The sequence below is a fragment of the Gouania willdenowi genome, chromosome 9 (genome assembly GCF_900634775.1).
Source record: "Gouania willdenowi chromosome 9, fGouWil2.1, whole genome shotgun sequence".
Lineage (NCBI taxonomy): Eukaryota > Metazoa > Chordata > Actinopteri > Blenniiformes > Gobiesocidae > Gouania > Gouania willdenowi.
The window spans coordinates 36,614,863-36,625,726 of NC_041052.1; positions in this window are offsets into that span (position 1 = coordinate 36,614,863).

A 10,864-nucleotide genomic window follows, 5' to 3' on the forward strand; every position below is an offset into this window, starting at 1 on the left:
TTACAACTATAAACAACTATAGAGCATAATGATGGAATGAATGAGTGATAACACACATTTTAAAGAATTTCATTTTGGAAATAAGTGGAAAGAAACTGTATTTAGAGTCTCATGGATAGATTTATTTTTATTAATTTGAGAAACTCTGGTATATACAATAGAGTGAGTGAGTGTGTGTCAGTGATATTATACTTAAGTTATAGTTAGTTTAACAAGTAATTAAATACACACGGGGTGACAAAGGAAGTGGTAAATTAATATACATAATTCAAGACCTGACAAAATATAATTTAAGACCATAGTTTACAAAATATGGATCAAATTTAGTTTGTTCCTAGTTTGTTCATGTTTCTTTACCTTCTCTGAAAAGTGCTTTAAATGGATCCTACCTGTCTTAATTCATGCTGAGTCAGCAGGTGGGCAGGGAAAGCAGAATTATGTAATTTCTCTTTCTTCATTTTGCTTCTCCTTTTACCAACCACGCTTCACCTATCAAAGCCACTTTATGACGGATGACACACCTCCCATGGAGGGTGATCCCTCCATGGGAGGTGCAGAGTCATGGGAGCTGCAGAGTGTCTCTGGGCGCTGGCAAGCTGCGCCCGGAGACACTCCATTGACTCGTATTGAAGAGGAGTGACTGCACATGTACAACTTTTAACGAGAGTGAAAGGTAAAGTCATTTCTACTTTCAAATTGTTGAAAGAAACCTAATTTTTTCCCAAAGTCTGCTCAATTCTCAAATTAATTGACAAGATATCACCAAATTAAATAAATATTGTCACTACCTGTCACCTAAAGCTTGGATTGTCAGTGCCTTATACACTATGGAGGTATTTGTCTTTATTATTCAATAAAAAAAAACTTTTCAATCAAAAAGAAATCACTTCAATAAAAGTAAACATTTTCAATCAAAGAAAAACAATGTTCAAATGCAAAAAAAATAATATTTGAGACCCAAATACCTGCATTTGAACACTTTTTTTCATTGATTGAAAAGGTTTTTTTTTTTTTTTTTTTTTTGAAGTCATCTTTTTTGTATTTGGGCCACATTGGTAGAACATTTGTGTCCTAGTTATTCATTCATTCCGTACGGACAAACCCCGGTGCTATTGGTAGTTTAAAAGGAAATAGTAGTGATTCTGAGATAGGCGGTAAAACTCCATCCCTCCTGAAGATGGCAGATGTGTCCCATCTGATTGATGTCAATTACCATCTCAGAATCAGCTCAGTTGCATGAATAATCTTTTTCAGCTTTTGTTGCATTATGACAGCATGCAGCTTTCACACTTTGGGTGCATGTGGTTTCAAAGTGAGATACACATTGAAGGAAAACACCATCTGAGTCAGACTTCACTGAATGGGCTCCCTGGGCTTGGGGTCCATGTTTGCCTGCAGGATGGAGCTGTCAGGTGCATCAGGTGTTGGAAATACTGAGACCATAACACAAGCTGACAGAGTGAGAGGAGAAGGGAAAGACCCCCTTCTTTTCCTCCTCTGTGGTTTTTTTTCTGGACAAACATGCACTTGGATGCAGGATTCCCATAGCTCGCTGTGTTGACTCACACCTTTAGATAATGTGGGGTAATAGCATGTCTTGGTAAATGTCACTCCAGGACTTCTGCCTGAGTAAACAGCAGAGCCCAACTGCTCACCAGCCAGCCAGGCTTCATCTAATTGTCTAAGACAGGGGTTCTCAATCTTCGCCAAACACTAGGTCGCAGATGCCTTTAAGAAACTAAGCATTTTTTTCTTTTGAACAAATTGAGCCAATTTTTGCTTATTTTTACCCTTTTACTGCAACTACTCAAAACTTTGTCAATTAGAATTCAACGCAGAACTGGGGAACCATGTTACAGTTTTATGTAGTTCTACAGGTATGTAGTTAACAATTATTAAAATATGTTTTATATCAAGCTTTCCAACATTTTTATATAGATCGAAAATAAATTAGATGATAGATAATAGTTTTAAGCTGATTTAGGACTCATTATCATAAGAGATGCTAACAAAAAGCTAACACAAGAGGAAAGTTAACTTTTATTAGGTTATTTATTTTAACTTCACTAATTGTGATTAATTGTCATTGAACTTACGTAATTGTAACTGACTTTCTGAGGATGAAAATAATTGTAATTGAATTGTAATTGGGAAAAAGGCTGGTAACTGTGATCATATTTGAATTGTAATTGAACATGGGTAATTGAAAACGTAATTGTAACTAAAAAATGTATTTGAACCCAACCCTGGACGACCCGTTCCCAACAAGAAACCTGCCCTGGGAATGAAACCAATGAAGTGTTTAGCAGAAGAAGATGAAACAGATAAGTAAAGGTCAGTCCAACAGAAATGAGGAAAGACTGTTGTAAAGAGTGTTTGGTACCATGGATGTGAGTGTGCTAGCAGGGCCCAACGTGCACAGGTCCATGTGTGATTAGAGTCGACGTGCTACGACAGGCACCAGGCCATGGGATGAAGCTCCTGTCAGTCTGATGTTCTTCTGCACATGTGTCGATGCACACTGACAGGATCTGAAGCTGGAGAAGGCCAGGGCTCCACCCTATGCTTTTGGCCCTCAGGGGTCCCAGCACCTCTTCTTTATTCTATCTATCTATCTATCTATCTATCTATCTATCTATCTATCTATTTTATTTATTTTTATTTCCGACATGGTTGCATTCACAGAAGTTTTCTCTTTCTCTTTTTTTTTTGTACATGCCGAAAAAGGAGACGAGAGAAGCAGGTTGCTTATCCGAGTCCCGTCCCCTATATTGAACAAAGAAAATTTACATCAGAGCTTGTCTCTCTGGTCAAACATTCTTTGGTTCTGAACACAATTTCATTTTTTTTTTTTGTCCTTTTTTGTGTAGGATTTATTCTCATCTGTAGTCAGTGTCGTCTTCTTTTTTTATCTATCTATCTATCTATCTATCTATCTATCTATCTATCTATCTACCTACCTACTGTGGGGTAAAAAAAAAAGTATTTGGTCGCCACCAACTGGGCAAGTTGTCCCACTTAAAAAGACGAAAGAGGTCTAATTTTCATTGGTTGCACTTCAAATACTTCAAGTACTAGGATTACAAGTACTCATGTTACTTTAATTGAGATGCTTTTATTGCCACTTGTACTTTTTTGAGTATATTTCTAAATCTGTAATTTTACTTGTACTTTTTAGTATGTTTTAAAAAAAAAAGAAGTAAAATAATGAATTACATTTCTACACCCAACAGTTACTGAGTAAATGCTTTTTTTGTTTTTGTTTTCAAATGATCAACGAACATTGTGAAACTACAAAAAATAAAATATCCAGACAACAATCAAATGCATCACATCATAGCCGACCAACCAGATTAAACGTAATGCACGGCACCAAAACAGCATTGAATGCTGGTTAATATCTAAGTTTTAGAGTACATAAATTTAGCTATACAGAATTTTTTTTTATTTTTTTAAAAATTGAATCCATTGGTGTTACTTTATATAGAAAAAATAATTGTACATTTTGACAAACCTTGTATTTTACACAGATGCCTTTGTGGAAAAAAAACCAAATTTAATCTCTTCCTTTTTAAGTTTATATATGCTTACTGTATGCAAGAGAACCATGGCAAGATTTACTATCAAAAACATACATGTGGGGTGAAAGTAACAAGAAACTTTTACTTTGAGAGTAGTATTTCAGTGAACTACTTTTTAGTAGTACTTCAGTATTTCATGGATGACTTACTTGTACTTGTGTACAATTTTAATCAAGTAACAGTACTTCTACTTGGGTAGAACATATCAGTACTGTTTACACCTCTATTCTACTGTGAGAGACAGAATGTGAAGGGGAAAAAAATAAAAAAAAACACATTGTATGATTTAAAAAAAAATGCATTGTATAATGGTGCAGAAAATAAATATTTAGTCAAAAACAAAAGTTCAGCTCAATACTTTGTAATGTAATCTTGTTTTGGTATTGACAGAGGTCAAATGTTTCCTGTAGGTTTTCACCAGGTTTGCACACACTAACACTATAGCTGATATTTTGGTCCATCCTTCCATGCAGATCCTCTCTAGAGCTGTGATGTTTTTGGGCTGTCGCTGAGCAACAGGGACTTTCAACTCCCTCCACAGATTTTCTATTGAGTTGAGGTCTAGAGACTGACTAGGCCACTCCAGGACCTTGAAACGCTTTTTTATGGAGCTACTCCTTAATTGCCCTGGCTGTGTGTTTGGGATCATTGTCATGCTGAAAGATCCAGCCACGTTTCATCTAAAAAACTCTCAATGATGGAAGAAGGTTTTTGGCCAAAATCTCACCATACATCGTCCCATTTATCCTTTCCTTAATACAGATCAGTCGTCCTGACCCCTTTGCAGAAAAGCAGCCCCAAAGCATAATGTTTCTACCCCATGCTTCACAGTTGGTATGGTGTTCAGCATTCTTTCCCCTCCAAATACAAGGAGTGGCATTTATACCATAAAGTTGTAGTTTGGTCTCCTCTGACCACATGACATTCTCCCAGTCCTCATCTGGATCATCCAGATGGTCAATGACAAACTTTTCACTGGCCCGGGCATGAGCCGGTTTAAGCAGGGGGACATCTCAGGCGCTTTATGACAATGTAGTGTATTGCTAATAGTAACCTTTGTTACTGTGGTCCCAGCTCTCTCCAGGTCATTGACCAGTTCCCCCTGTGTAGTTCTGGGCTGCTGATTTCTCACCGTTCTCAAGATCATTTGTACGCTACCAGGTGAGATCTTGAATGGAGCCCCAGGTCGAGAAAGGGTGTCTGTTTTTTTTTTTCTTTTCTAATATTATTAATAATAGCTCCAGCAGCTGTTTGTCTATTGTGGATTGGCTCATCCCAGTGTTGAGCAGGTCTACAGTTGTGTCCTTGGTGTCCTTAGACAGCTCACTGGTCTTGGCCATGGTGGAGGTTGGAGTCTGACTGTTTGAGGCTGTGGACAGGTGTCTTTTATACAGATAACCAGTTCAAACAGGTGCCATCAATAGAGCTATAGAACGAGTGGAGGATAGAAGAGCTTCTTAAAGAAGAAGTAACAGGTCTAAGAGAGCGTGAGATTTCTTGCTTGTTTGTAGATGCCAAATACTTATTTTATGCACAAATTTACCAATAAATTGTTTAAAAATCATACAATGTGATTTCCTGGATTTTTTTCTATCTATCTATCTATCTATCTATCTATCTATCTATCTATCGTTATGTTCGGGGTGATGGAGCCAACAGAGACAAAGACCCAGACAGTTTGGGTGCCACTCATCTTTTAAGTGACATTTGGCTCACAGTTACTTCTGTGTCGTATCCGTTTCCCAAACTAACTTCGTTTCGTGCACTCTCTCTGGTCACAGACCTCCGTGACCACTGGAGTCTCTGAGTTTCCAGTTAGCGGTCGTCTCAAAGTGCTTGGAACTAAAAGCGACGGATTGGATTATAATTTCTTTTTATTAGGTTTTGCTAATGAGTGCAGTTAAGCTGCGATGATTCTATTGTGTTGTCCTCACCTAACTACGTTAGCTCAGGGTCAGAAAGCCAAGATGCTTTATAGAGCTATTTGCTCCTTTATGACATAAACCTTTGAACGTTTGGAGAGATTTATGGCTTCATTTTTTTAAACTCAATCCTGATTTAGTTTTAAAACGTTGTTTTCATCATATAAATGTATTATTCTACCTCCGGACTTTAGTTTTTCTCAGTTGCTTTGGAGCATTTTGCAGATGGGAAGTGAAATTCTCAAAAGTACTTGTTCAATCCTCAAATCTTTGTAAAAAAAAAAAAAAAAAGCAGTTTTTCATTTCTTTAAACAAGTTACAAATGCTTTGGTACATCCATACAAATGTTGTTAGCATACAAAGCTCTACATCAGTGTTTCTTAAATGGGGGTACCCTAGGGGTTCACGATGGCACTACAGTGGGTACTTGAGAGAGAGAGAGAGAGAGCGAGAGAGAGAGAGAATGGAAAATGAACAAATTAAAGTATTAAAGATATGGGGCTTTATAATGTTTATTTTTAGTTAAATATGATAATTGTGCTAAATATTACCAGCAATTCACAAAACGACAACAAAAACACACATAATAAGAGAAAAATATGTTGGATAATAAAAAGAACAGACATAATAACAACATATCTTAAAGACCTGTAGTGCCCTATCATCCAGGCAGAACAACACTCTGTTCTCAGTTTGCTGGTCTACTGGAAGCTCCAAGCTTGAAGAAGTAGAAGTAGAACAGGAGGCAGAGTGTTCAGCTACCAGGCTCCTCACCTTTGGAACCAGCTCCCAGTCTTAGTACAGGAGGCTGCTACTCTCTCCACCTTTAAGGCTAAACTCAAAACCTACCTATTCGCAAAAACGTATATCATATAACAGCGTATATACCTAACCAGAGGTGACAAGTAACGAAGTACAAATTCTTGGTTACTGTACTTAAGTAGTTTATTCTGGTATTTCTACTTTACATGAGTATTTATTTTTTGACGACTTTTTACTTTCACTCCATACTTTTTGAAACAAATATCTGTACTTTTTACTCCTTACATTTAAAAATGAGCTTGTTACTTTTAAGACCTTTGAACATGATGTCACAACGTAAAATGACCACCAACCACGAAGCTGGAGGAAAAACACTTTTTTTTTCTTGACACATTTTATTTACAAATTTCATCTATAATGACTGCTCAATTCTCCAGGTGATCAAAGCTAACATATTTAACTTGTTTCCATGTACCAGTTTTCTACAAGATCTTAAATATATATATATATATATATATCAACACTCCTTCATATCCTATGCTTTGACCAACTTCCTCCAACTCCACTTCCTCTTTGAGATCATCTTACAATAAGGAAGGCTTCTTAGGAGATTGAACTGCTGCACAACAAGCACAGGTTTATGGTCCTGTACTACAAATAAATTAATGACTATATTGGTCTAAAAGTGCCCGACACACGCAGACTTTATCAGCTGACTACTGTAGGTCAGTCCATCAGATAAAAATCTATGTTTCCTATCGGATGTCATCAGGTAAATGAAAGCATTGCATCGATGCCTAAATATTCTCTCTCTCCTGTCACCAGCCAGATCTGATCCACAAAGCAACGTGTTGGTCAAGAGTCGGGACTTTAAGATGGCTTCAATCTTATCCAGCACTTAACCTACTCCCAACCAAGTTAAGAGTTCAGCCTAAATTACAATGGAGATTTACCACAGTAAGAAGTTATCCAGTGTATGGTACAGGACACACGGAATAAATCCCTGAAGTCAGCGCGATAAGAGGAAACCCAGCTTCGTAGTACAGGCACTAGGTGTCTGGGGTGGTAAACTAACCTAAACACAGCAGTCCTATTGCTAATCCGAAAGATTCACCCCACACATGAGCATTGCATTTTGTAGCTGAGTAACATCGTCCAAGACACAGACCAAATGTGTAAGTCATGCTACCCTTTTGTCACCACGGCACTATTCAGTACATTCTATTGTCAACAATGAGAGGTTGAGCCTGTGCTGGCTAACAGAATCATTATGTTTAGAATGTCAACATTTTAGGGTATTTCCTGGTTTAGGTTAGGTTTTGGGATAGGATTAGGGTTAAAATAAAAGGGTTAGCGGGGTAGCTAAAACTAAATATGAGCAAAAATAAAACTGACGGTACTTTAAGTCACATGGTGCACCTTTCACGTCACTTACAATGGCCAATGAGGGGGCGCTCCGTACGGATAGAGGGGGAATCAATTGATATATTTCTGTACGAATAGCCACTGCCTATTTTTAAAGGTGGAATTTGCCGTGTCAATTATGTCAAAATGAAAGAAAAAAAACCTGACCCTAACCGAGAAAATACCTTAAAGGGGACATATCATGGTTTTAAATCCTTCCTTTTTAGATATAAATCATACAGTTGTGGTCTATATAAAGCGGAACTGCAATGCTTGAGTCTGAATTCCTCATTATTATAGCTCCACAGACCCCTTTTCTACCCCTTTTCTGATGTGCTTCTAAGAGCAACTCGTTTTGGTGCGGACTCTTTAAATGCAAATGAGACACTTCATACCCCGCCCCCTCTCCAGGTTCAACTCCACCCTGCTCGGCCATTTTTGTAGTTTGATAGAAGAGATATGGCTATGTAGCGGTGCAGAAAAAGTTTATTCACGTTATTTACACAATGTCAACAACAGAAGACTTGTCCATCTAGCTTTACATGTTCGAGCCAGAGTCGGACCCGGCGGAGCGAGATGAAAATGAAGAAGATGAACCTGCAGAACCCTAACAAGTGAGCTAACACAAGCACCGAGCTAACGCTAGCGCCAAGCTAACGTCACGAAATGCATTTTAATACAGTCTTTTCAAAGACAAATACGGCAAAATGAAATGACTAATGAAAACTTTAGACTTAAATTAAATCACGTAGGCCATATCATCAAGGATCTAAAACGAGCACACAGCGCTAACATATGAAGATGGTGCAACTGCTAATGCTAACAAAACAATGACAGGGACGTCTTATCATCACACTTTTTAGCGTTATTTACAGCTTACCGAAGTGCTCTGTTCTTCGTCTCCAAAGATAGAAGGAATTGAACCCTCAATCAGACAAAGTCTTTCGGCAAATCCTTCTTTATACTGGTGGAGGTTGATGAAGCAGTCATCCTTGAAGTGCTTCGCGCACACAAAAATGACCTTACCCACAGATGTGGGTACATTTCTGTGAAAAATAAAACTCAACCAGGCACATTGAAAAGGTTCTGATGCTGGGAGACGGTGTAATGAAGCGTGTGGGTTACTACATCCAACAACCGCACATTTTGACTTATCCTCTCGTAACTTCTGCATCCTGGAGCTTGGACTACAAAATAAAAGCGAGAAATAAAAATGGCGGATTGCTCGAAGTGTTGGGCCTGGAGTCGATGTCTTAATTTGGCAGTTCCGCTGACGTTATTGTTCAAAAAATCGTAATAGAGAATCGAAAAATCGAAACAGATTGAAAAATATGACCAAAACAGAATATAAAGATATCAACGGAGCACCTGAAGAGATTAATTTGAACTTTTATGTGCTTCTAAACAATCTAAATATACATCAAAATGCATTTAAGGGCTAAAAAAGTGGATTTAGCATGATATGTCCCCTTTAAAATGTTTATATGTAAATATATATATATATTTTTTTATTTTTAATTTGTAAATGTACACATGCACACAGGAAGTGCTGGTGTAGTATACATATATGTGGAATTTGCTGGTTTATTATTGTTTTACTTTTTAACAAGTACATTTAGTAGCATGTACTTTTTACTCTTATTCAAGTAAGGAAGCAAGTTGCAACTATGATACTTTTACTTTTACCAGAGTAATTTTTATTCAAGTACCTATACTTTTACTTGAGTACTGAAGACAAGTACTTTTCCACCTCTGAACCTAACCACTAGAAACAAAGCCCTAAACCTAAAAATAGTAACTAAAAACTCAAATTATATAGTAGAACACCAACATTACATTCAAACACAATCCACCACCACCACCAGTGATGGAGGGTGATGGATGCAGGTGATGTGGTCCAGCACCTGACCCTTACCGTTCAGGGGCATTCCAACTATACATAGTCCTACAACAGGTGCTGTCCACACAGACACAGTCGTGACGAGGTTGTAGTTAATTCTCTAAGTATAGCTAGATTTATGAACTCTAATACGGAGAAAAATAACCAGCATTTAATGCTGTTTAGGCGTGGTGTGTTACATTTAATCTGGTTAGTCGACTATGATGTGATGCATTTAATTGTTGTCTGGTCATTTCATTTTTTGTAGTTTCACAATGTTCGTTGATCATTTGAAAACAAAAAATAATAATTTGCTCAGTAAGGGTTGGGTGTATAAAAAAATTACTGATTTAGAAATATACTCAAAAAAGTACAAGTACCCACAAAAGCAACTCAATTACAGTAACTTGAGTACTGTAATCCATTACTTTGGCCTCTGGTAGTTAATCCCCCACTTCTGACCCCTGTTGCCTACCCACCACACTGCTTACACACTATCTACTGATGTCACCGCCACCCCATTCTCATTCTACTCACAGATAATGTAGCACCAGGTGTTTCCATGCAGGCTGACTTGATAATACTGTATCATGTTTTTCTGCAGTCAGTGCCTTCTCCTCGCCCTTCTCTTGCTCATCTCTGTTGCTGATGCATGTTCACGTGGATTTGTTGGGTTTTTCCTTAAGAATTGTATATTTTGATAAGCGCTTTGAGATGACTATTGTTGTGATTAGCGCTATATAAATAAAGTTGAATTGAATTGAAAATATTATGTACAGTTCTCTACTATTTCTTACATTATCACTTTCGAATGTGATGTTGATCAAAATGTATCATTTGGATCTCTGTTGAACTGTCTCACCCCCACAACATTTAGGCATCGGTTTATTGTATATGTTTACCGGTAAAATGGTTGAACATGTCATAATATGTCAAGCATATTTTTATACATTTTCATTTGAGTTTTTCTAAATGTGTCCTGGCTTTTTACAGTAAGTTGCTCCCAGGTGAATCTTGACTTCCTCTAACAAAGGGAAATGTGTGAAACATTAGATCAAATACTGATCGATCAGTTTTCTGAAATAGCTCAAAGATGCATCTCTGTTTCTGAGACAAACAGACAAATGTTGGGAGAACAACTTTGTCCTAAATCATTCATTCCTATTATACTGTATATATGTTCACATATGTACTTTGTTTATTAAATTATTTGTTTCTTTTTTTGTGCTATGAAGTGATGTCTTTTACTTTCTGCATCACAATGACCTAGTCTTATAATTTACATCCAAACTTTAGCCATAGTTTTCATCAGAACG